The 25,334-nt window shown below is 35.1% G+C and overlaps 1 long non-coding RNA gene across 1 annotated transcript in view; it reads left to right on the forward strand.

The window, feature by feature from the left end:
- The window catches only part of LOC150020894 (uncharacterized), a 297,133-nt gene extending 273,700 nt beyond the window's left edge, over nt 1-23,433 (forward strand). Inside the window, exon 3 of the long non-coding RNA XR_016511120.1 lies at nt 23,191-23,433. This is a non-coding gene — a long non-coding RNA (uncharacterized LOC150020894). The remainder of the gene's footprint in view (nt 1-23,190) is intronic.
- Nucleotides 23,434-25,334: the final 1,901 nt, after the last annotated feature.

Genomic DNA, 25,334 nt, shown 5'->3' on the forward strand with positions numbered 1-25,334 from the left:
ATAAAATCTTCTTGAAGAAAAGGTGATGCATAGCTACAAGATGACTTGATTGTTTAAACATTATTATTAATAATGCAATTAAAAATTTTTCATATACTTAAAAGGTTGGCTCTGTCTTTGAATCTGCTTTCTTTTTCTTAAAGAAAAGAAAGAGTGCAGTAATAATTTGATGATTAAACATGTATAAACACTATATAATTGCTACTACATTGGGTGTCTATTATCTATATTTTGGAAAGAGTTTAAACAAATTTAGTGGAGCAAGACAGTAAGCCAACTTTTGTATTAGAGAGTTTTTGTTGTTGTTGTTTGTTTTGTTTTTGAAGAGGAGGGTTATTAACCAAGCTTGCACTTGTCTTATTATTGGAAGGTATTGCACTTGATACATAAGTGAAGGAAAAATAGGCAACTGAGAAGATTGGAAAGTAAATGTGATCAGGTTGAAAACACTTAAAAAGCATTGAGCTTCAGTTGATCCTTTGAGCTTCTAATATCTCTGTAGGAAAAGTATGTGTAAATAGTTTTATTTGACAGGACTCTTTTGTTGCTCCGTTGATAGATGTTTAACCCTGTCCACGGTTTAACACTTTTTTTTTTAAGTTTCTTTTTTTTATTGGTGTTCAATTACAGTTGTCCCAATTTTTCCTCCATGCAGTTGAATACGTTGGAAAGTGAATTTATAACTGTCTTTATAATTTATATTGAAATGCAATCTATGTGTCCTTTTTAAAACCTTAATCATTGTATTGTAAGCTGTGTACTACATACAAAAAAAAATTGAGTGTGACTTAGAGGACAAGTATAACATTCTACCTACTGAAAAAAGCCACAGAGACAAGTATGTTGGAAAAGTCAGCTACTGAATTTTATGCAATTCATATAAACATGCAAAACATGTACATGTTAAACAAATTGAATTTGTGTGACTTCAGACAGTTCTTTTGAGAACTGATTAAACTCTTGAAACCTTTCCATTTCTGGGATTCTTTTGTTTTCTTAAACATGAGTTCCTTTGAAAATGGGGCATGAGAAACAGAGAGGACTGAAGTGTTACATTTCTTTATTTTCCTTTTGGTTTATCGACCTTTAATGCAATCATAGACAAATCCCATCTTCCCTTTAACTGTTGGTAAATCCCGCAAAATTCTTCATCACATCTACATTTCTTGGTGGCAGATTTCAGAGGTGGAGAACTATACTCTAGCAAAAAAAAAAAAAAAAAAAAAAAAACAATTGCTTCTACTCTTTCCAATTCTTGGTCATGGGTATTATTATATTGTTCTTGGCTATTGTTATAAATACAAACACATAAAAATTATAGAGAAACCTAGGAATTTATAGAGAATTTCATAAGAGATATGAGCTAAACTGACTCTGGCAGGTTTGGTAAAGTAGAATAAGTGGACAGAATGAAAAAAGTCTTTCCTGGCAAAATTAACAGTAGAGAAAAGACATAGAAATTAAATGTATCCAAGTATTTACTTGCTTTACTCTGCTCTCTCTCTCTCTTAAAAAATAGGTTTATTTATTTCAGAGAGAGAAGAAAGGAGAGAGAGAAAAAAAAACATTGATGTGAGAAAGAAATGTTAATTGGTTATGCCCTGACTGAGGACAGAATCCACAACTCAGGCATGCGCTGTGGCCAGAAATCAAACCCCCGACCTTCTGGTGTATGAGATGATGCTCCAACCAACTGAGCCACACTGGCCAGGGCTCCTCCCTTATTGAAAACAAAAGGATTATCTAAGAATTCCTACTTTGAAAAAGGCTACAAATTAGTAAGCATAAGAGAAAATAAAGTTAAAGCAATATAACAGTCAATGTGTGCACACATTTATGCCAGAACATTGTAAAGAGCTGCATAACAGGTTACAAATTTGCTTTCAATCTTCATAGCAGCCAAAGGAAAGTAAAAAATTTGGTTTCAAAATATGTGGTGTTCAAATTGTATAAAGATGCATAATTTATTAAAGAGATATATAGATTTCTCAATTAGATATGGTGATATAAATCAGAATAATTTCTCTAGGTCACAGGAAACAGGCCTAACCAGAAGAGAGTTTTGATTAGGCAACACTGAGAAATACAGTTTAAAAAGATATAGAGGTAAAGAAAATAGTATTATTTAATTCATATCAGAATCTTGACATGGGCAATTTTCTTTTGGGCTCCATGAGCTGCTGCACCGTCCTGCCAGATATTTGTCAGAAAAATAAAAATTATACAGAAAACAAATTTAAACACAAATTTGAAATTTGAAAAAGGAAAATAAAACAAAAGACTAAGAAATATAAATATTCACATAATTGAAATATTCACATTATTAACATTTCAGAATATAAAATAGGCCATTTTGAAAATTAAGCTGCTATATATTTTTTATAAGCATATGGTATTACTCAATTGTCTCCTCTTCCCTGGAGTTCCTACTGATTCTATATGTGTTTCATGTTCATTTTGGACTCTGAAGGGTTCAGTGTAGTCATGGGAGCAGATCTGTTAGGGAAAGGGAGTACGCAGGTCAGAGACAAAGAGAGTGAAAAAAAGAACATTGGTATTGTTAATATTCATATTGTATTATAAATCTACTTTAGAGATTTCATAAATTTCAGGTGCAGTGAGGTAATGATGTTGCCTTATGTTTTTATTTTGGACAAAGTTCAACAGAAATTGGAGGAGGGAGAAGAAAAATTTAATAAGAAAATGATAATATTTTCATTTTTGAGTTTGAGTTCTCATCAGTTTCAGGTTCATATTTTACATTCTTTTCAGTTTAGCATTTGACCTTTATGGATTTCTTTTCGGCATCATCTTTTTTCTAAATTAGAAAACTTATTATATTGCTTATATTTCTAGGAATTAACAATGACTAAATTGCATTTATCAAAACACTCCTATGTGACTCAATAACAGAATTCACAATAACAATAACATTAGTAATTAGTTAATAAAATTATCTGAAAAGGTAGTCTTCATGTGAAATTGGCATTTATCTACATTGGCTAGTTAGTAAATAATTTATCTTCATAATCACATTAATAAAAAGGAGAAGTAACTAGTATTCATTGGGTACAAATTCAAGGCAGAATATTACTGAGATTATCTGAATCTCAGAACTATATTGGCCTTCTCTCTCCCTCCCACAAACACATCAGCTGATCCCTTACTATGATCTCTATGCACTGGTAGTTTCTGCTGAACTTCCTGTGGTTTGTTCCTTTCTGTCATTCAGTTATCAGATCAAATATAATCTCAGTGATACCTTCTTTAGCATCTCAAACTAAAGCCGCCCATCTTAATGCGTGATTTTAATTATTTTAATATCTCACCATGAGTCATTTTTGTATGTTTATTGCCTATATCCCTGACATAAAATATTCTCTCTCTGAGATGAAAGACCATAGCTGACTTGTTTATTGCTGTATTTCCAGTGCCTAGAACTATAACTAAAACATAGTATATTTTCTAGTATAATTTTAATATATTTAGAAAAGAAACAAACATAAATACAATTTACATTTATTCTAACATGAAAATCAGTTGACCATAATACAGTAGCAGCCATTTAGCATGGTAAATACAGAACATAATAAAAGAAGGTGCCTTAACTAAAAATATAATTGGTTAATATAAATGTCTTAAAATTGAGGGAGACCTTTTTCTAGAAGAATGCCTAATTGACGTAGGGTATTCTCAGAGATTAGGAACAATGCATTGTCATTCCAAGTTGGAGAATCTATTCCTCCTCATTTTCTCAAGTTCCATGTTGCAGTGACATTTTTCTGGGGTTACCTAGCTGTGCTTTTAATGAGTCTAAGTATAAAATAGTGATGATGATGGTGGTGGTGGTGATAGAAGAAACATTTAATAGATGCCAGGGACTGTTCTAAGTGTCAACATATATTATTTATTTAATCTTCACAACCACCCAGTGAGGCATATACGCTCATTAAGTATAAAAATAAATTATTATATGACTATATCTTCCTTACAGAAAGGAAGCTGCCCCTGTATTCTATTGGAGATTCATCTTCCTCATCATCCATCATCACATAGTGATGGAGAGCTGAGTTTATGAGACAAAAAAAATTTAAATTTGAGAGATACTTAAGGTTAAATTGATGTTTGTATTAAGTGTAGAAGGAGGAAGGTGTAGTAAAAACCAAGTTTCTGGCTCAAGTGCCTGAGGGGAAAATTTGTAACTGACTTAGGGAATATGGGTTTGGGAAACAATTTATAGATGAGAAATATAATAAGACCACTTTAAACAGAATGTTTTTAAACTATAAGTATTATATATTGATGAAAATGTTAAGGACTTAATTTGCAAAAATAAGACTAGACATTGGGAAAGAGAACCAGGATGAAATCAAAGCATCGAAATTATTAAAACAAGATGACATGATGGATCGGTGAGATTACACAGACAGATGTTAAAGTCAAAAGAGAAGAAGACTGATGACGGAGTCTAGAAAACACGAACATCTGAACGGACATCTGAAGACTGAGCACAAGTGAAAGAACTGAGCTGGAGTCGTGGCGAAGAGAGATGATGCAGATGAGGGGGTTTGTGAGGAAACGCATCCTGGGGATTTCTATGTAAAAAGGGTGAGGAGTTAAATGACAGAGTAATGAAGTAGCCAGGATTTGGTGATTCAAACCTGGAATAAAGGTAAGACATGAGAAAGAAACAATTTGAGAATTATCAGGAATGAGGTGAAAGGAGAAGACAAAATTACGAAGTCAAGTTATAAGAAGCCCGGAGTCGTGGAAGTTCCGTGATTGTGCCGTGCGCAACGACCACAGTCAGGGAGCGGGAACAAGAGGAAACAAAGGCGGCAGTACCTACACAGCAGTTCCATGAGGTCTGTGTAACTTTTAGTTTTCACAAATGAAGAAACAGTGTCAGTGAAGGAGAGGATGAAGATGCTGAAATAAAAAGAGCATCTGATGAAGATGAGGCCTTGGATCATTATGGTCATTTTGAAGAACAGAAGACAACTTTCTTTCTATAAGGAAGAATAAAACAAGTGACAGATTCACTCAGTTCCCAAGAAGAGTCGGTGATGCGGTACATGCCAAATGGCCTGCATCTTTGCAGTAAAGGATGATTTCATCCAGCCAAGAGTTAGGGTGGAGCTGTGTGTATGGTGTTGAATCGATGGAAGATAAATAAAAGGATTGGCTGAAAGCAGCCTCAGTGAAGTTAGGAGATAGTGTCTGTGAATGTGGAAAAAAGCAGCAGGAAGACAATGTAGGCTGGTTATTGGTAGTTTTCATAGAGGCTTCATTAAGTTTGTGTGTGAGTGAACAAATATGTGTCGTGTGTGTGTGTGTGTGTGTGTGTGTGTGTGTGTGTGTGTGTGTGTGTGTGTGTGTGATTGGCCTGTCTGTAGATTTAGCTAGATCATGTTATTCTGGAATATTTAAGCTATAACATGTAGTACCACCCAATAAGCCTATTCCAGCTATTATCTTCACATTGCATGCCACTGGATTATAGCTAAACTAGAAGAGAGAGTACATTTGATTACACATTTGTCCAGGTCTTGAAGACCAATAGAATACCCAGGCTTATTCACTGCCACTAAAGTTTTATGGTGATATCTTCTCATCTATATAACACAGAACAAAGCTTATATACCACTGGCATACAGCATGAGTGAGACAGACTTTCGAGACTTTGGGAGTGGTGTTTCACTTCAATTTTACTCTGTTAGAAGAGATTTGGATCAATGTTCATCCACTCAAAAACTTCAAGACCTTTGGATAACTAGTGATTCACATTAGGGTGTATATGATTATGTTTTTAATACAACTGGGCATGTACTAAATACCAGTAAGGGCAAAGCTAATATTTAAATCTAGGATATATCTGATTGTATTGCTTATTAACCTCTACATTTCCCAGCTGTGCCATTTTAAAAGAGCTACTTAAAAAAAGAAAACAAAGGCTTTCCAAATAGTATTCCAAATATTTACCATTTATAACCATATACATAAATTAATGACTTAATTTCCATTACTGGAAAGAACAATATTTTATTCAGAGTTCATTCTATAGCTGATATATCTGCTTTTTTATGGACACTGTGTTTTTACAAAACTGACAAAATGTCATGTATACACATACTGTTTTCTATTTGGGTACCTCATGAATTCTCTTGTCATGCCTGCCCTCACATTCTTATGATATTTTCATCATACCCACAGTCTGGGCACTTTTATTGAAGGTGATAAAGCTCTGAAGGAGTAGTTTGAAGTAAATGGGTTCTACTAAATTCAAGAATGTTTTGACAATTAACCTTCAGTTTGAAGTTTTAGGTGACCATGAGCTGATATAAAGGAATATAGATTTACTTCTACAAAATACACCTTAAAGAGGTTTTTAAACAATAGATATTTTGCTGATGCAGAGAATATTTCCTCTTCAGTGTTTATAAGTTAACAAATTATATGTAAAAGACATAAACTCTTTTATACCATCCATAAACAAAATAAAAAATGTTATACCACATAATTCTAACTTAGTAATTCTAGGCTTAGCCTTAGGGTTTGAAGAGAAAATTATTCTTGTTACACATTTTAATTATACTATAAACTTTGGGAAATAGCTATTGATCTTCAGCATCTGGCATCAGAAAGTTGTTGCTTTCTGTACTGTAGCCATGAAAGTATGACATACATACTAAAAAGGAGGAATTTCAAAGGAATCAAATGTAGCAGATATACAGTAAAGGACTTTTTTTTTTTTTTTGGTTGAGCTTCGAGTAACTTAAAAGTTAGGGGACTTAAAGATTAACTTCTATATAAAACTTTCTTCTGGAAACTGGGATCACACATTTTAGTTAAGAAATATATTACCTTGTTTTAAGAAAAAGCAATTATCTAATGGTACTTTTGCTTCTCTCTAATATTTTAATACAAATAAGAAGTGCCTAATTAGGAACCTTTTTTTTAACTTACATATTTTAGTTTTTCCAAAGCCTATATAGAGTGATGAACATTGTGATTATTATTTTAGATGTAATTATTTCACAAATTTTTATCTTTGAATCAGTAAAATCCTCCATTCTGTTAAAATTAAACACATCTAGCATCTATGATGATGATGATTAAAAAGAGAATAGTTATTGGTGCTAGTTCAATGCCAACAATCTTCCAATTTGGTGTGTGGTAAAGAAGAAAACTTTGTAGCTCAATAGCTCCATTGTGATACAGTATGGCTGTAAGGCATCCCTTGGGTCAAGCTGCTATCTGGCTAGACAGCTCAGCTCTGCTCTGTGCTGGTCTGCTTCGCCAGGGAAACAGTTTTCAGTGGAAAGAGAAGTGTGCTCCTAGTCCGTGAGTGGTCCATCCTCATACAAATCAGGACTGCAAATTTCTGCAGTATGATTGTTCCAAAGGCAGTCTCTTGATGGTCAGAATGGAGCCACTCTGATTAAGAAGCTCATGGGGATAGGTACGCAGTTCTGATTGGATGGGTCTTTAAGCATCAGCCTTATTGGTTGGAGCAGAATTCCAGAAACTCCTTTATAAAAGCTGGCTCAAGTGGCAGGAACAGAGTGCAGGCAGGCAGTTCAGTGCAAAGACTGGCAATCCTGTGCTGGCTTCTCCATGCAGTGCAGTTTGAGTGAGAAGCCCCTGTGCAGACAAGACTGCTAGGTTCCGTTTTTTAAAATGTGAGCCCAGTTAGCCACCAGAAGCCTTTCTTTATGTATAACATTCCAATATTTTATGATAAATTTTTCTATAATTATTTCCTCTTGAATTTCAGAATCTAATTAAAGGCATGATCATTTGATTTTGATATTGTGCTGTCTTGTTTGGTCAATTTGGGGGCTTCAGTATCTTTATGACCCCAAGTATTAAAGATGCCATATTGAGAGCATCAGCAGGGAGTCAGTATTGACTTTCTAGCCACAGGACACCCCCTACCTCCTCACATTGGGACCTAATGAGTAGTGATCATCACTCATTTCTCCCCTACTCCTTTCTTCCTAACCCACAATAAATTACATCCATTGGTTCAAGAGTGTGTTAAGCATTCCATGTGCCTGATTCCCTTAATAGTGGCTTCAGATGCAATGGTTTGCACAAATCAATTAAGTTTAATTTTATGTAAAAACTGAAATTCAAATATGTTTTTGAAACATCATATACAAGTCTGTATGTGTTTATAAAGCAAAATGCAATGTTTTCAAATCACGCTTTAATTTAGGGCTGCCACCTACTTTTCCTGGTAACTTTTCTGTATATTCTGGATATAATCTGGTTCCATAAGATAGGTTATAGGGAGTTCATTTTTAGACATGTTAGATATAAGCAAAAATTTCAAACCAGATTTAATTTTATTTTAATTTTAAACATTGAAAGAGAAGCTATTGATAGATGCAGATTGTCTCTCATTCACATTATAACTTCCTGCAATGATATATATTGTGTAAAATAAGGTGCCTTAGCTAGTTTAGTGCTTCTGAACAAATATTAGTCATAGGATTTAGACATTTTATTAAATTTTATGTTTTAAAAAGAGGTATAGGAAGGATACTATATGCAAGGTACTGATCTGGGGAATTTATTTGTCACCTCATTTTATTCTCACAACAATATATAAAGTTATTACCAGCTCTCAAGTTACACTGTGTGTGCAAGTCATCTTGCCAGAAAGCATCTCCATGGATAGAGGGAAGTTTAAGCAGAGAGGTGATATTCAATTCCTTCCTTTAAAAAATGAGGACTTCTCCAATTCAATAAGTGCAAAATTCATTTTGGAAGTAAGAAACCAGTTGTACAAAGGAATGCTGGCGTAACTAGCATATTTGGAGAATTTCAAACAATGCTTCATACCATGAGCCTGATGAACATTAACTACTGGAGTTCTGACCTTGTTTTTCTAGGCTAGTATAAAACTGATTACATTTAAGGTTTAAGTCTAAATTTTAAACTGAGAGGATGATAATATTCTGTTTTTATTTCATCTCAGCACACGTGTAACTATATAGTCAAGGCATCCTAGAGGTGGAGAGGTTGGTATTGAAGGTTAAATGTGTTCTTAAGATGAATTGGATAACATCTGATGTTTTTTTTTTTTTTTCCAATCATGAATTTTGACAAACTAGGCTCTCTGTCCCCCTGGCGCTGAATGAGTTGTACAGCAGTCAAAAAATCACATCACCCATGACAGATGCTTATTGCATCTATGCATATAAATAGAACATATGTATTTCTATTTAAGTAGCAAATATATACTTTGCATTGCAATGTATTTCATTTCTGTACACTCCACTTAAGGTGATTTTTCCTTGAGTGCTCACCTTCTCAATGATGCTTTTATATCCATATATATTATCCTTACATCCCAGAACCCTAGGTAAAAATCTCTTGAGGCAAATATGTGCCATGACATGTCATTCACATAAAGTGCCTGCAGTCATATCACACGTGTTTTGTCAACCTGTACATTCTTAATCGCTTTGCTGTGCACCCGCTGCAATGCAACCTGTCAATTTGGCAGGAATCAGGGCCAGGGAATCCCCACGCTGCCTTCTTGTCCACCATGCAAGTATTTTAACTTGGCACTTTAAGTATCAGTAGGAGAGACTGGAGTCAAGGAGCATCGATATTCTGTTTTCATATAAGAGCACATTCTTGAAGAAAATATGTCCCTCTCCACAAATGCAGCTCACCTAAACTGTGGTTAACATTTCTGAAATATGCATATATGTCATGTGCAATCTGGTATCAACTGCTCCACTTCTAGGATGCCTGACTTCTTTCATATGTATCATTGCCTTTGTCACTAATTTTTAGAAATAATCAAAAGCAAGAGTGAAAGAGTAGATTGTAGAAGATAAATAAAATAATTGTTCATCATGTACACATCTGCAAATATCTGTGTATAAATTCAAGAGAAATATGAACCTTTTCATGGACTACCTTTATATGGATCACCAGTTGACAGACCCAAGATTAAGTTTTGTTTTCATGTATATTTTTTTAAAATACAGGGTAAATAGATTTAAGCAGATGTTCAAGGAATTCATAATGCAAAAAACATTAAGATGATTTCTAAAATGTTTTTCTAATCAAAGTTGTATAGTTAATTTGATATTCTAATATATCCTTGTTAGGACTTTTAATTTTTCTCCAGAGAAACATAAATATGTTTTATTATCTAAAAAAAAATTCTAGGTCCTTTAATATATGACTAAAAGTAAATATAATTTGCAGTATAAATATTGTAATAGCAAAAATTTTTCTGAATTTTTGATCAGCATTAAAAGTAAGCTCAAATTAAATGCTTGGGAGAAATAAAAATACCTCTACAGTTCTTATACTAATATTTTAATTTTTAAAGTTTTCTATTAATAATCCACTTAAAAGTGAATCAAAATTAAATCCTGTGATCTTTTACAAAAAATAATATGTATATTTTGAGACTCATACAAAAACCTAACATTTCAACTAGATTTATTTTTATTATATAAGTCATAATGCATGCTATCCCTTTTAATGTAATCAGATATTAATCAATAGGACAAACAATCTTGGACTTTAGCATAATGATACATTTTACACATACAAAAAAAATGTTTATTATTGTATGTACAAAGATAAGGAAGAATAATGATTAGTATTGGGTCCTTATTCTAAGACTCCATCATAGTAAAACAACAGAAGAGATGGGGCGTTTTGAAAACAAGTGGAACAATTGAAGTTTGTTTTTTGACTCAACTTGTTAGCTACGTTTTCTTAGAAACATGGCTAGCCATCCTCTAGTCCCTTGCCCCTCTGTCCCTCCCATCATATAACCTTTATATAATACTTTGGCCTAAGATTATCCAATAAAATTCTTCACAGTAAATTATTATATTTGTAATGGTGGCATTTTAAGCATCGGTGGGAGAAACATTTGTGTGATAGCACCTTTTTTGTCCTTCAAAAATACCACATAGATGACATATGTTGAGATTTAAAGGTCGAAGGGGTCTTATTCCACCATCTTTCTTAATTTTTCTTCATTAGCTGGGTCATACTTGAAATTCCATGGCCTGAAAATCTATATAGCTAAGGGATCCTATTGACGGTGCTAATGATTTATTATCTTCCTCTGTTCTATTGCATTTTAATAGCCATCATTGGTAGGATGGCCTGAAGGAGAGGTATTTTGGACTAGGGTGTTATAATTATAACAATAATATCATTATGGGAGCCTACCCTCATGCCCTCATCTAAACCTAATTACCTCCCAATTACCCTACCTTCCAATACCATCAGATTGGGCATTTGGTCTTCAACTTAGGAATTTTGAAGGGACACACTTATTCAACCCAATCACATGTACTATTTCAACAAATGACTTAAACGTTTACATTTCAGGTCCAATTTTATATGTTTTGCATCTTTTTCGATACTGCTTTCTCCACCAACCAAATAAACAGCAAACACACAAACATTTTTAACTGGACTTCCATTCTTATTATCAAGCTGTAACTTTGGCTTCAATTACTACTAAAACTCTGATTTTGTTCTTATTATAAAAAACTTCCATTTCCTCACTTGTTCTTTTCATGAGCCCTCCACACTCTGATTTCTACTGCTACTGGTCTTTTGATATTGCCCTAGGAAAACCTACTAACTTTAAGATGAGAGATTTGTTTAAAACATCTTTTTGTTTAGCTGCCCATCAGCACTGAGGACTATAAATGTCTCATTCATTAAACATGATGTAGGTGATCTTTGTTAATCTAGGGATCAGTGTGCTCACCACTTAACTAAATACTAAAAGGATGCTGCCGGAGCATATATAATCATTGTTATATATTTTTATATTATATATTGTTTATATTTTTATTTTGTTATATATTTTTTATTATATAAAAAGTGGCCAATGTCTTTATTAGGAGGCTACCATATACATTTCTCAAACATATCCTTGTCATTTGTTTTCCAGGCTTAAGTTAAAAGAGCAGAATGACTTTCACATCCATTAATTCAGGTATTTTTTGAGCACTGTTCTTTGTTCTCTGTGTGGATGCAGGGCAAGCAATATGCATAATGTTTCTCCTCTCATGGAGCTTGCATTCTAATCAAATGTGACAGAAGGGAGACAGACAATTAACAAATGAAACTACGCAAGCATGAGGTTATATCAGCTGGTGATCAGTATTAATTTAAAAAAAACTATAAGAAGGTTGTGGAAACAAAGGAAGGGTATGGCAGTCTGACCTCTTTAGAAACAATTGCTTGGAACTCTTAAAAGGATGTAATATTTGACCTGAGCTCTAAATGATGATAATAATACAGCAATGTGAAAATCATGGGCAAAAGTGTTCCTAGCAGAGAAAATTGCAAGACCTAAGACACTTCAACTTTTTGAGGAATAAAAAGAATGTCAGGAAGTCTAGATTGTTGTGAACAAGGACAAAAGAACTACGAGTCAATGTAGTGAACGAGTAGACAGTGGCCAGGTAATAAAGGACTTTGCAGCCTTGGAAGTTTGGACCAGATCCTAAGTGTAATGGGAAGTCATTAGAAAGTTTAAATAGTGGGGCAGTGACATGAGCAGATGTATGTTTTGAAAAGACCACTCTGGCTTTGTGGGGATAATAGAAGGAAAAAGGCAGTTTCTTTTCACAAAAAGTTTGCCATGTTTGTAGTTTGACATGTAATATGATGGAAAGTACAATGACCGGCTTTCATCTGTACCACTCACTGGGATTCAGCCCTAAGCTCTTGGCCTGTCACTTGGTAAGCATTAATAAATGTAACTAATGGTCTGTAAATGAAACACAGAATTGACTTAAAAAAATGTACTCTGAACAAATGCCTGACCAAATAGTTTTTAAATGATGAAATGTGAAGTTTCTCAGATTATACACTTACCTCTCCAAAGAAGCACATGGAAATGAATTTAAAGGATTATTATAATAAACTTCAATTCAATTCCTCAAATACTTCAATGCTTAGCATGTGGAATTGCAAAAATAAGTCAAATACAAACATTTCATTCAAGAAGCTCGTATTAGAACTTAAAGGTTCCAAAAAAGGTCTACATGTTTTTGTGACTCTGAATAAAATATTTTTATGAATATTAGCAGTTAATTGGTCACAAAACTTTGCTTTGAATTACATTTTTAAAAATGAGACATTTCACATTTCCATGGTGCTTCTTTGTTTCATGTTTCCATCAGTAATTCTTTGACAGTTCATTTCTGAGTGAGAACCCAGACCAGAACTATTACTGTCCTTCCTTCAATTTACTTACTTTCCTTTATTCTGTTTTGTAACAAAATGGGCTAGTACTTATTTTTCTATTTCTATAGTTCAATTCTTTGCAGTGGTTTTTCTATGTAATGCTTGTGTTTTCACAAAAGATGTAAAAGGATGCTCTCAGCTTCAATTGTATTGTTATGATGATTGTCATTTTCTATATTGAATTGATGATTATCCCCTGTATATGTCAAAGTTTTAGTTTCCTGGTCTATCACTTCTTGCATTACTTTCCATTTTATTTATGTTTTCATTGTTAAATCCATTTTACTTTATTGAATTATTTTAATATTCACATCTATTTTTTCAAGACTTATTTTGAGATGCACATAGGATTTATAACTAACAATAATTATTTTCATTTTATTTTTATGCCATTTCAATATCAAGCAATTTATACTTTTATATTGTGATTAATTTCCTTGGTTTTATTATTTTATATTCCAAGTAGTTAGTAGTTTTAAGTTATTATACTTAATAGAAATTGGTTTATCATATTTTGCATATATTACAAATATACTCTGTTGCCTTCACTCACAAGTATTTTTCCTGATTAATAATCTTTTTTCCTCCAAAAAAAAATTTTAAGTATATTTTATTGATTATATTGTTACAATAGTTCCAATTTTTCACCTTTGCTCCCCTCCACCCAGCACCCCCCTTCCCCGACAATCCCCTCCCCAAGTCCATGCCCATGGCTCACCCTTTCATATATTCTTCTTCTTTTTTTTAAAAAAAAAAATTAATTAGTTAGTTAAATATTTTAACAATAAAAAATAACAATCCCTCCCTCTCAGACTTAAGACCCTTTACAATCTTACAAAGGACAATGGACGAAGGTCTCGAGCTCCTCTAGTTGCTTAAAGCTGGACATGGTCGTCGTCCTACCTACCCTTGGGTCAAGAAATCCCTAATAAGAGTGGGGGTGTGGAGGGGAGGGTGGCCTTCCCACAAGGGGAAGGATCGTGCAGACTCCAGGTTGGTTGGCTGTCTCTGGACAATGGCATGCTTGGTTTAACAGGCTGGCATCCTTGTTGTATTCTGGGGGCAACAGGGTTAAAGGACATCATTCAATCCGTAACCACTAGATGACAAAAGACAGGTATTAATTTTTCAATGTCCCACATTAGGGAAAAGAAGGGCTTCTTTAGAGGAAGGTATGCCAGGTACATCTCACCTGTCCAAAACCCTTTTGCCCATTATACTTAGTTTGGACTGAGGGAAATATTTTAGGTTTCCCCCCTCTCAGGCCTCTGGGCTCTTTCTGTCCAAGCCATTAGGATAGAAAAGAGAAACCAGTTTTAAAGTGAAGCCCACAGACCACCCCGTTCTTCACCAACCCAGCCATTTACTTCAGCCAAACCATTGAGTCTCAGGAGGCAGCAATGCTGACAGGATTAAGTGAGGCCTATACGTACAGACAATCACTCAGGAAATGAGATCATAGGCTTATGCCCTTTGAAAACAGAAAACACGTGTTAATTTATGTAACATAACCCACACACAAGTTTATAGATCTGTAGGACTCTTTTTTTTTTTTTAAAGTATATTTTATTGATTATGCTGTTACAGTAGTTCCAATTTTTTCCCCTTTACTCCCCTCCACCCAGTATCTCCCTCCCCCAGCATCCCCCCCCAAGTCCATACCCATGGTTCGTAAAAAATAACTATCCCTCCCTCTCAGATATTAAGACCCTTTGTAATCTTGTAAAGGACAATGGGCGAAGGTCTCAAGCTCCTCTAGCTGCTTCAAGCTGGACATGGTCGTCGTCCTACCTACCCTTGGGTCCAGAAATCCCTAATAAGAGTGGGGGTGTGGAGGGGAGGGTGGCCTTCCCACATGGGGAAGGATCATGCAGACTCCAGGTCAGTTGGCTGTCTCCGGACAACGGCGTGCTTGGTTTAGCAGGCTGGCATCCTTGTTGTGTTCTGGGGGCAACAGATTTGGCAAAAAGGGTTAAAAAGCATCATTCAATCCATAACTACTAGGTGGCAAAAGGCAGGGATTAATTTTTCAATGTTCCACATTAGGAGAAAAAAGAAAAAAAAAGAAAAAAAAAAAAAAAAAAAAAAAAAAGGGCTTCTTTGGAGGAAGGTGTGCTAGGCACATCTCTCCTGTCCAAAACCCTTTTGCCCATTTTATTTAGTTTGGGCTGAGGGAAATAGTTTATGTTTCCCCCCTCTCAGACCTCTGGGCCCTTTCTGTCCAAGCCATTAGGATAGAAAAGAGAATTCAGTTTTAAAGTGAAGCCCACAGACCACCCCATTCTTCACCAACTCAGCCATTTAGTTCAGCCAAACTGTTGAGTCTCTGGAGGCAGCGCTGCAGAGAGGATTAAGTGAGGCTTATGCATACAGACAATCACTCAGGTAATGCGGTCATAGGCTTATGCCCTTTGAAAACAGAAAACACATGTTAATTTATGTAACATAACCAACAAAAAAGTCTCTAAATCTGTAAGACTGTCTTATTGGGAAGACATACAGTTGCAAGGCACTTGACATTCTACTTGCCTGTAACTTGAATCTCTTTGGTGATATCACAGATATGGTTTAATTTTCAAGTGAAACCATTTTTTAAATGAGAAGAAGCTTTTAAGACGGTTAGCTGCCCTACTTTACAGTCTGCCACTGATCATTGTGATTTTCCTTGAATACTGATTTTTCTCCCTAAGATTACTCTCCTTGTCTTTAAAGGGACTACATTAAGTCCATTTTTAATTTATCCTGTTCATTTGCATAAGCATAACAAGAGCAGCAAATGATCACTTATGATCTTTAGTTCTGTTTTGCTGGAACTTACCCAAGGAACATTTAGGGTGGCCCTCAGTCTGCTCTTCAGTGCACAGAAGCTGGGCCACATACCTGGCATTCATCCTTGCCTGTACACACCTGTCCTTTCCAAGTCTTTCTGGTTTTCCATTGTGCCTTAAGGTCCCTTCTAGCCATCTTTCAGGAAAACAACCTTCGTTCCTTCCCTGGAGAGATTGCTGTGGACCGCACAACCAACCATGGCAGCAGGCCTTTTATTTCGCGGGCTTTTATTACCTTTGAAAGTCATTCCCAGTTCCTTAGGGCTTTTTGGTAACAACATGAGCCCAAGCATGTCTCCTTTAGGCTTGACATTCCAGTCAAAGGCTTGTTCAGAAAAAGGAACCTCTATTAACAACTGGTCTTATTAGGTCTATGCAAAGAAACTTAAGTCATCACTTACTTGTTTAGAATGCCAAACTCTGGAGAGATCAAATAGGGAGAAAAATATACAACGTGAAGGAAAATCTTTGTCCTAATATTCACTGAACTGGCATTTCCATTCTTCATATTTTCATTTTCCCCCACTAAAAAAAATTTTTTTGTTTGTTTTTCCATTAGTTGTCTCACTTTTTTTTTTTTTTCCCCTCTTGCTTCTCTGCACCCTGTCCCTCCCTTCCCCCACATTCAGTCCCCACTCAGTTGCCCATGTCTGTGGGTCATTTATACATGTTCTTTGACTAGACCCTTCCCCTTCTTACCCCTTCTCTCCCTCCCATCTCCCCCTTTGTTACTGTTAGTTTATTCCTCATTTACATACCTCTGGTTCAATTTTGCTCATTTGTTTGTGTTGTTCATTAGTTTCCTGTAACAGGTGATAGCATAGGGTAATTTTCTTTTGTTGCCTGGCTTATTTTGCTAAGCATAGTTCTCTCTAGTTCCAATCATGTTGTTGCAAATGGTAGAAGTTCCTTCTTTCTTTCAGTACGTATTCATTGTCATTTCCCCCCTTTGTACTCGTGTTCCTCTCTGTCTCTCTCTGTTTCTTCATCTTCTTAAAGCAGACCCTTTAGCATCTCTTGCAATGCTGGTTTGGTGGAGATGTATTCTTTTAGCCTTCTTTTGTCTTGGAAACTCCTTATTCCACCTTCCATTTTGAATGAGAGCCTTGCTGGGTAGAGTATTCTTGGTTGTAGGCCTTTGTTTTTCATTACTTGGAAAATATTTTGCCATTCCCTTCTGGCTTGTAGTGTTTCTGCTGAGAAATCTGATGATAGCCTTATTGGAGCTCCCTTGTATGTTATTAGTTGTTTCTCTCTTGCTGCTTTTAGGATTCTCTCTTTGTCTTTGAATGTTGGCATTTTAATTATGATGTGTCTTGAAGTGGGCCTGTTGGGGTTCATCTTCATTGGGACCCTCTGTGCTTCCTGGACTTGCATGATTCTTTCTCCCTTCATGTTAGGGAAGTTTTCTGTCATTAGTTTTTCAAAGAGGTTTTCTATCCCTTGCTCTTCTTCTTCTCCTTCTGGAATTCCTATGATACGGATATTATTACGTTTCATGTTGTCCTGCAGCTGTCTTAGAGCCTCTTCAGTCTTGTTCAGTCTTTTTTCATTTTGTTGTACTGTCTGTGATTTTTTGTCTACATTGTCCTCCAGCTCGCTGATCTGATTTTCTGCTTTCTCTAGCCTGTTTTTAATTCCTTCTACTGTGTTCTTCAATTCAGAGATCATATTCTTCATTTCCTCCTGGCTCTTACTGATAGCTTTCATATCCTTTTTGATGCTGGTATAATTCTCAGTAAGTTCCTTATAGTTCTTCTGGAGTTCACTGTAGTTTTTCTGGAGTTCTTTGTAGTTTCCGCTGAGCTCATTGAGCTTCTCCATAATACATGCTTTCAATTCCATATCTGATAGTTGGCTCCACTCTATTTCATTTAGCACTCTTTCTGGGGACTCTACCTTTCCTTTCGATGGGGAGTTGTTTCTCTGTCTCCCCATTTTTGTGACTCCTATTGTTTGTTCTCCTCCGAAAATTTTTAAAGACTGTGCTCAGTTGCTTTGTTGAAATTAGTAACACAAAAACAAAATTTGAGTTAACTCAGCTTTTTGTTTCACACATAATTGGAGGACTCTTTCTTCACTCTTGAAATTTAAAAAATTCATTAAGATATGTCTAGTTATTACTCTTCATTGTTTTATTTGGAGAAAGGTTACTTGAACATTTAAATATATACATTCAGGTCTTTCTTAAATTTAGAGAGGGTTGGTTTCACTGGATTTTGATTTTTTATTGTTTTTAATTAAATTTCTACTATAAGTAAATTTGATCTTCTTGGATGCTGTCTGGATCTCTAACTATTCCTTATGTCATTGTTCTTCTTTAGTTAATTAATTAATTAATTAATTTTTCTGTGAGTTCTTCAAGAATTTCCTGAGTTTGTCTTCTGATTCACTTGTGTGATTTTCTGCAGTATGTAACCTACTATTAACTGCCTGCATTCTAATTTTAAATTTGAGAAGCATATTTTTGTCTTAAGCAATTAATTATTTCTGATTATCTATGATTATGATAATTCCTATTATTGCTTGTTTTAATTTCTGAAGAAATGTTTCTTAAAATTTTATTTTAATAGTGAATAAAATTTTTATTTATTTTCTCTTATTTCTTGACATATACCAAATACTTCAGATACATCCAGTAGCCCTGACTCAGCAGACTATTCCTTTGCAGTCTCTTACACTGCAGGATCTTTTCAGACATCTGACTTGAGTCAGCAAGTTTGTCAAAGCTCAGACTGTTACTGGCCTCACAACCCATGCTCTTTGTTGCAATAATGCAAATGCAGAAAATGGGTGCAGAGTTAAAACTCAGAAATGAAAGTTTTATCTTTTTCATTTTTCTTTTGACTCTGACAGATCTCCTGGGATGTTCCTCCCTTCATATTGAAATGAGTTTACTCTGTTAGAGACCAGATGATGCAATGTCTGGCGCTCCTATCATACCAGCAGTGGCTCTTCCGCTGTATTGCAGCATGTTGCCAACCCCATGCCAGGTGTTGCTTGCTATGGACACTGGCATTTGAAATGATCTTTGGTATTCCCCTGAATAGCTGCTTCCAAACGGAGCCAATCAGAAACAATGAAAATTTTGTGTGGGGTCTGGTTGGTCCACACACTGGCTGTTCTCACCTCTAGCCTCTTGAGTGAAGGGATTTTTGAGGCAATCAACCAGAGGGTATCCACTTTTTTCCTGCAGACTACTCTATTCAGAAGGGTCTCAGAAAAGCAACTCTCAATATCTTGTACAGCCTAGTTCTACTAATTGTGAAAAGCTTTGATATTTCTGGCTTGGAGATAGCACTACTTCTTGGTTTTGAGCTCACATATAAAGTTTCTTTTATTTTTATATACCAACATTCATTTTTAATAGACATATGGGTCAGGGGAGTAGGCACCTGTGCACAAATGTAACATCTGGAAGTCTCAAATTGAATTAATTGTAGCAATATAAACACTCATTTTCAAATTAAAAACGTGGCAAGAGGAACAACAGTCTAAGGTAATCTGTTAACATTAACATTACCATAGAATGAACTTAAACTATTGAAGTAATATGAATTAGGCCTCGGAGAGATTATTTCTTCATGTTCAGAAATAGTTTCATGAAGCCTACCAGCATCATACACTTTTTCTCTTCTGAATTGTTGTTATGTTAATATTTTTTGAGCTGCTATCTATTTTTTCTATCATAGTGAAACTATCCCCCATTTCCTCTCATTTCTTCACTGCTTTTCCCAGCAAAAATTCCATGATCCATCATTGTAATCACTGTAGCATATACCCTCTGCTTGTCTACCTTAACTACATTGAAGTCTGTTAAAATTTCCTGTCTACTCTCCATCCACCTGCATCTATCTATGCAGCTAAACTTGCCTGGAGAAACCACACTTGGTTTCACTTTAAAATCATGATCATGGATCTCAGCTGAGTTTTTTTTTTTTGTTTGTTTGTTTGTTTTTTTCCTTTCTTTACTGCTTAAGTCTTGTCCAGGTGTTTTATTTTATTTCATTTTTAAAGTATATTTTAATGATTATGTTGCTACAGTAGTCCCAACTTATTTTTCCTTTCCTCCCCTCATCCAGTACCCCCCTTTCCTCGAGCAGTCTCACATGCCTTAGTTTATCATGTCCATGGGTCATGCATATAACTTCTTTGGCTTCACTCTTTCCTATCGTATTCTTAACATCCCCTGGTCTATTTTGTACCAACCAATTATGCTTCTTAGTCCCTGCACCATTTCCCCATTTCTCCCCCTTTCCCCTCCCAGCTGATAACCCTGCAAATAATCCCCACACCTATGATTCTGTTTCTATTCTGGCTGTTTCCTTAGTTTGTTTTTGTTTTTATGTTTTAGATTCAGTTGTTGATAGTTGTGAGTTTGTTGTCATTTAAATGTTCATAGTGTTGATCTTCTTTTTCTTAAATAATTCCCTTTAACATTTCATCTAATAATGGCTTGGTCATGATGAACTCCTTTAGCTTTTCCTTGTCTGGAAATCACTTTATCTGCCCCTCCATTCTAAAAGATAGCTTTGCTGGGTAGAGTAGTCTTGGTTGTAAGTCCTTGCTTTTCATCTCATTGAATACTTCTTGCCAGTCCCTTCCTGCCTGCAAAGTTTGTTTTGAGAAATCAGCTGATAGTCTTATAGGCACCCCTTGTAGTTAACTCTCTGCTTTTCTCCTGCTGCTTTTGAGATTATATCTTTATCTTGAAACTTTTGCATTTTGATTATGATGTGTAGTGGTGTGGTCCTCTTTGGGTCTAGTTTGTTTTGGACTCCCTGTGTTTCCTGGACTTGTATGTCTATTTCCTTCCCCAAATTTGGGAAATTTTCCTTCATTATTTTTCACATAAGCTTTCAATTTCTCGCTTTTCCTCTTCTCCTTCTGGAACCTCTTTGATTTGGATGTTGGAATGTTTAAAGTTGTCCCAGAGGTTCCTAAGCCTCCCCTCATTTTTTTCAATTCTTGTTTCCTCATTTTGTATTGGTTGACTGTTTTTTTCTTCCTCATATTCCCAATCACTTATTTGAACCCCAGTTCCCTTCTCTTCATCACTGGTTTTGTGTAGATTTTTCTTCATTTCATTTAGCATAGCCTTCACTTCTTCCCTTATGTGTTTGCCATATTTAAGCATATCTGTCAAGCCTGTGAGCATCTTTATCACCAGTGTTTTGAACTCTGCATCGATTAGGTTGGCTATCTCCTTATTGCTTAGTTCTCCCACTGGAAACTTGATCCGTTTCCTCTTTGGGGCCATACTTTTCTGTCTCATCATCTTGACAGGCTCTTGTTTTTGTTTGCCTCTCTGTCTTAGGTAGAGCTGTCACACCTGTTATATTATGAGGGCTGGAGCCTTAGTTCAGTATGTTAATGTTTAAATTATACCAAATTAAAGAAAAGGATGATGTTTAAGAATGCATTGATTATCTGTGAATGCCTATTCTTCAAAGTGTAATTTCAGGCAATAGTAAATGATGTCACAGACACAATGAGTGAGGACTGCATATCTACAGTGCTTTGTGGTGAAGGTAGTGCATCAAAAATGAATCCTTTCAGTACTTGCCTGATTTCATTTAATTTATCAGGGCTACACAGTACAGGCTGAATTATCAAAACTGTATAGGTGTTATTCTTTCTTTTATAATTTATGGTGATAATAAAGTATGTTTTAGCTTGTATTGAACAGAACCAAGTTTGTTTTCACTGATATTTTATTGTTAGATCAGCTCACTGGATTTAAATTCAGAAGCATGATATTATGATATAATACCAATTAGGCTGATATCTGAGGTCTAATTGAAGCTGGACTGAGAAAAATGATAGAATCAAAAAGTGTAGGATGATAAAGTAGGAAACTGTTCAAATTACTATAGTAAAGCGTCCGCTGTTATCAGTGAGTGCATTAGTCTTCATTTCAAAGAGAAGAATTTCACTTTGCTCACAGTTGATACATTCCCTCTTTGCTTCTTCCAAAGTGCTATCTCTTGTTTTTATTGTAGACAATATTATTGATTTACATTGGATGATTGCCATTTGGGAGGGGGAAAGGACAGAATGGTGGCAAAAGTTCAGGGATTATGAAGCATAATTGGTAGGGACAGAATAAGCAGGAGGTTGTTCAGAACAGTATAGGAAATAGAGAAGCCAAAGAACTTATGCACATGACTGATGGGCACAAACTAAGGGAGGATTTCCAGGTAATGGGGGGTGCTGGGTGGAGGGGTTCAGAGGGGGGAAAATAGGGACAACTGTAATAGTATAATCAATAAAATACAAGTATATTTTTAGAAAAGAGAGAAAAAAAGATGAACTTCAATCTCCTAGGATCAGACCCTAAGAGAAAACTTGGCATTTGAAGAATCTGAAATAGTGACTCCTCTCATTTGGGGCATTTATTATATCCAGCTTAACAACATTTATATTCTTTGCCTATGTTCTATTGTCTAGCAGTAACTAATGTAATGGTGTAATTATATGGTTAGTTTTGTTGTAATAGGTTTCAGAACACTCTATTATTATGGTGCTGTTTGAATTGTGTTTACTATATCAACATAAACATATAAATTGAGTCAAATTATTTGCTTGGTTAACTGCAAACCACAAGTTATTACAGTATTGTCAGTTTCAAAATGTAGCGTGACAATAAAACCACTTGATTCCCTTAGTTCAGGTTTGAACCTCAAAAACTTTAGGATTATTTTCTATAGTATATTAAGTATAGCTTTTGGAGAAGCAGTAGATATATTTTATAGCGCCATGCAAGGGCCTCACATAGCTATGTAAACCTGCTTTATAATTCCCATAGCAACTTGTGGCTTATTTGTAATAGAAAACTTTTGTTAAATTCAAAAGTGTTTTTTTTTTTCTTTGCCTAAACTTTAGACTCTTCCAGCATAGAGCAAAACAAATTTACTTTAAGAAAATTTCAGGCATTTGTAGTAAGAAGTTACCACTCCTCATGATGTTTGTTTACTTTGAATTTTCAGTTGGCAAACTAATTATACTTTAAACTACTGCTAGTGTGTTAGGCAATAAAATTGTTTATAAACCTTGCTTTCTTATAATCTCTTTAACAACTTTTTTCCTCCTTCTTCTTCAGGGTTTTAAATAGACAAACGAAAGGATGTGGGATTTCTATTTAGCTTCTTCTAGCCATCTGATTCTTCCACCTGCCTCTGATCTCCTGCCTCCTCTCCTGCTGGCCGCCTGTGTTTGCCCTGTGTGTGCTCTGATTTCTCTCATTCTGCATCTTTGTCTCTCTGCCACGAGTGAATGGAAAGGGCACTTCTAAAGTCAGATTTCCAACATTCAGAGCCAGAAGACACAAAATATTTCTTTTATAATTCATGCATTAAAAACACATTGTATTAATAATCTACAAGACATGGCTGAATTACCTTGCATTTCTATGAAAGAAGAAAAGAAAGCTCTTAGGAATTCAATTGGTTATTTTAATTGATTCATGTTGTTGTTGATATTATGATTCTCTTCCTCTTCTATAACTTTATTTACATAAGATCAACATCCAGGTAATTATATGTCAAATCTCTGTCAAGTGGGTTAAAGGACATTCTTCTAATGCTAAAGCAACTGTGAGAGAAGATTGTTTTTAGTTTATTATAAATGTGAAAGTAAGTGTTTCCAGGGACTAGCAGTTCAGGTGTAGATGTGTGCTGTTTTTTCTTTAATGTTTCTGAAAGGAGGTGAATAGAGAGAAGTTCACTGTAGCCTTCTCCCTATTAGTCTAGGCCATGGTTTCATATTTCAGGTCAGCTAGAAATCATGAATATCCTTAATGTATTATCTATATCATTATTGTCTGGAACATTGTCTATAAAAACTAAGACACCAACTTTAACATCTATTGTAGTTAACTAGTGAAACAGAAGATATATAGTAGCAAGGAAAATGTTTTATGTTAGACATTGTTTAATTGAATTTATGATAATTTAGAAGTAGGAAGAGCATGTAGAAAATGGAGAAAGAACATTTCTAAATGTAGACATGTTGTGAACAAAAGTAGAGAAATGAGCAAGAGTATAATGGTTAAGGGAATGAGGAATTGCCCGGTGTGGCTAAAACTAATTCACCTGGAAAGGAGTGTCTAAGAAAAGGAAACAGAAGTTGTGAAAAACATTTATACGCCACAATGGCCTTGTTAGAATGTATGTAATATCAGGTCATGTTTGTTTATATATCATTCAGCAGGTAATATGTGTTTATATATTAACTAGCACCTGTTTTATTGTGACTGTCTGAACAATAATGACTAAGTAAATATAAAAAAATCATACACTGATTAGTATCTTTATATGTCAAAATCAACCACTTGAGGAATTCAGATATTCAAAAGGTGTTTTCTGACCTTTGCTTATTTGATGCTATCTCTTGGAGATCCATATATGGTATTTCTGGAAGGTATACAACCATGTAATATAAAAAATAGAAACATTTATTGAAAAAGATATGAGACACAAGAAACATTGTACATAGGACAATGATGCCTCAGTCCTCTTCAAAGGAGGCACCTTGGAACCTCACACAATTCTCCCAGTTGCCATCAGCTGCCCTATCATATTTTCCTGAATCTCATCAATGGTCTGAAATATCTTCTCTTTCAAAGGTGATTTTAGTTTGGAGAAAAGCCAGAAGTCACAGGGTGCAAAATCTGGGCTGTAGGGGAGCTAAATCACCTGGGTGATTTGACGGTTTGCCAAAAAACTGCAGGAGATGTGATGCATTAGTGGGTGTGTTGTTATGATGAAGCTGCCAGTCACCAGTTGCCCACAGCTGCGGCCTTCTGAATCAGCTGAATAGTTTCTGCGAAGGAATGTTCAAGCTAAATGCAAAATTTGATGCAGATTCCTAGCTCTACTCACTCAGTCATTTCGAATGCTATAGCCACAAAGTACACATGCTCACTCAATGGCATCTACTGCCCCCACTGACTAGTACAGTGATGTTGTTGTTCACACATGCACATTTCAGTCCACTCTTCTTGGCTGACAGGTTACATCAATAGCATGCAAACTATTTTTATTACATTAACAATGGTTGGATTTTTTCCAGAGGGACCTCATATATATGTTTTTATTATCATAAGAGAATGTCTCCCTTAATTATAAATATTAAACTACTGGAGTAAGACTAATAAATAGAAACTAGAAATAGTGTAAATGAATTCCATCATACCACCAGTTAGAGTTTTACTCAGAATTTCAAGGTCAACTTCAATATAAATAA

The sequence above is a fragment of the Furipterus horrens genome, unplaced genomic scaffold (genome assembly GCF_987537825.1).
Source record: "Furipterus horrens unplaced genomic scaffold, mFurHor1.1.pri manual_scaffold_1, whole genome shotgun sequence".
NCBI classification, from domain to species: domain Eukaryota; kingdom Metazoa; phylum Chordata; class Mammalia; order Chiroptera; family Furipteridae; genus Furipterus; species Furipterus horrens.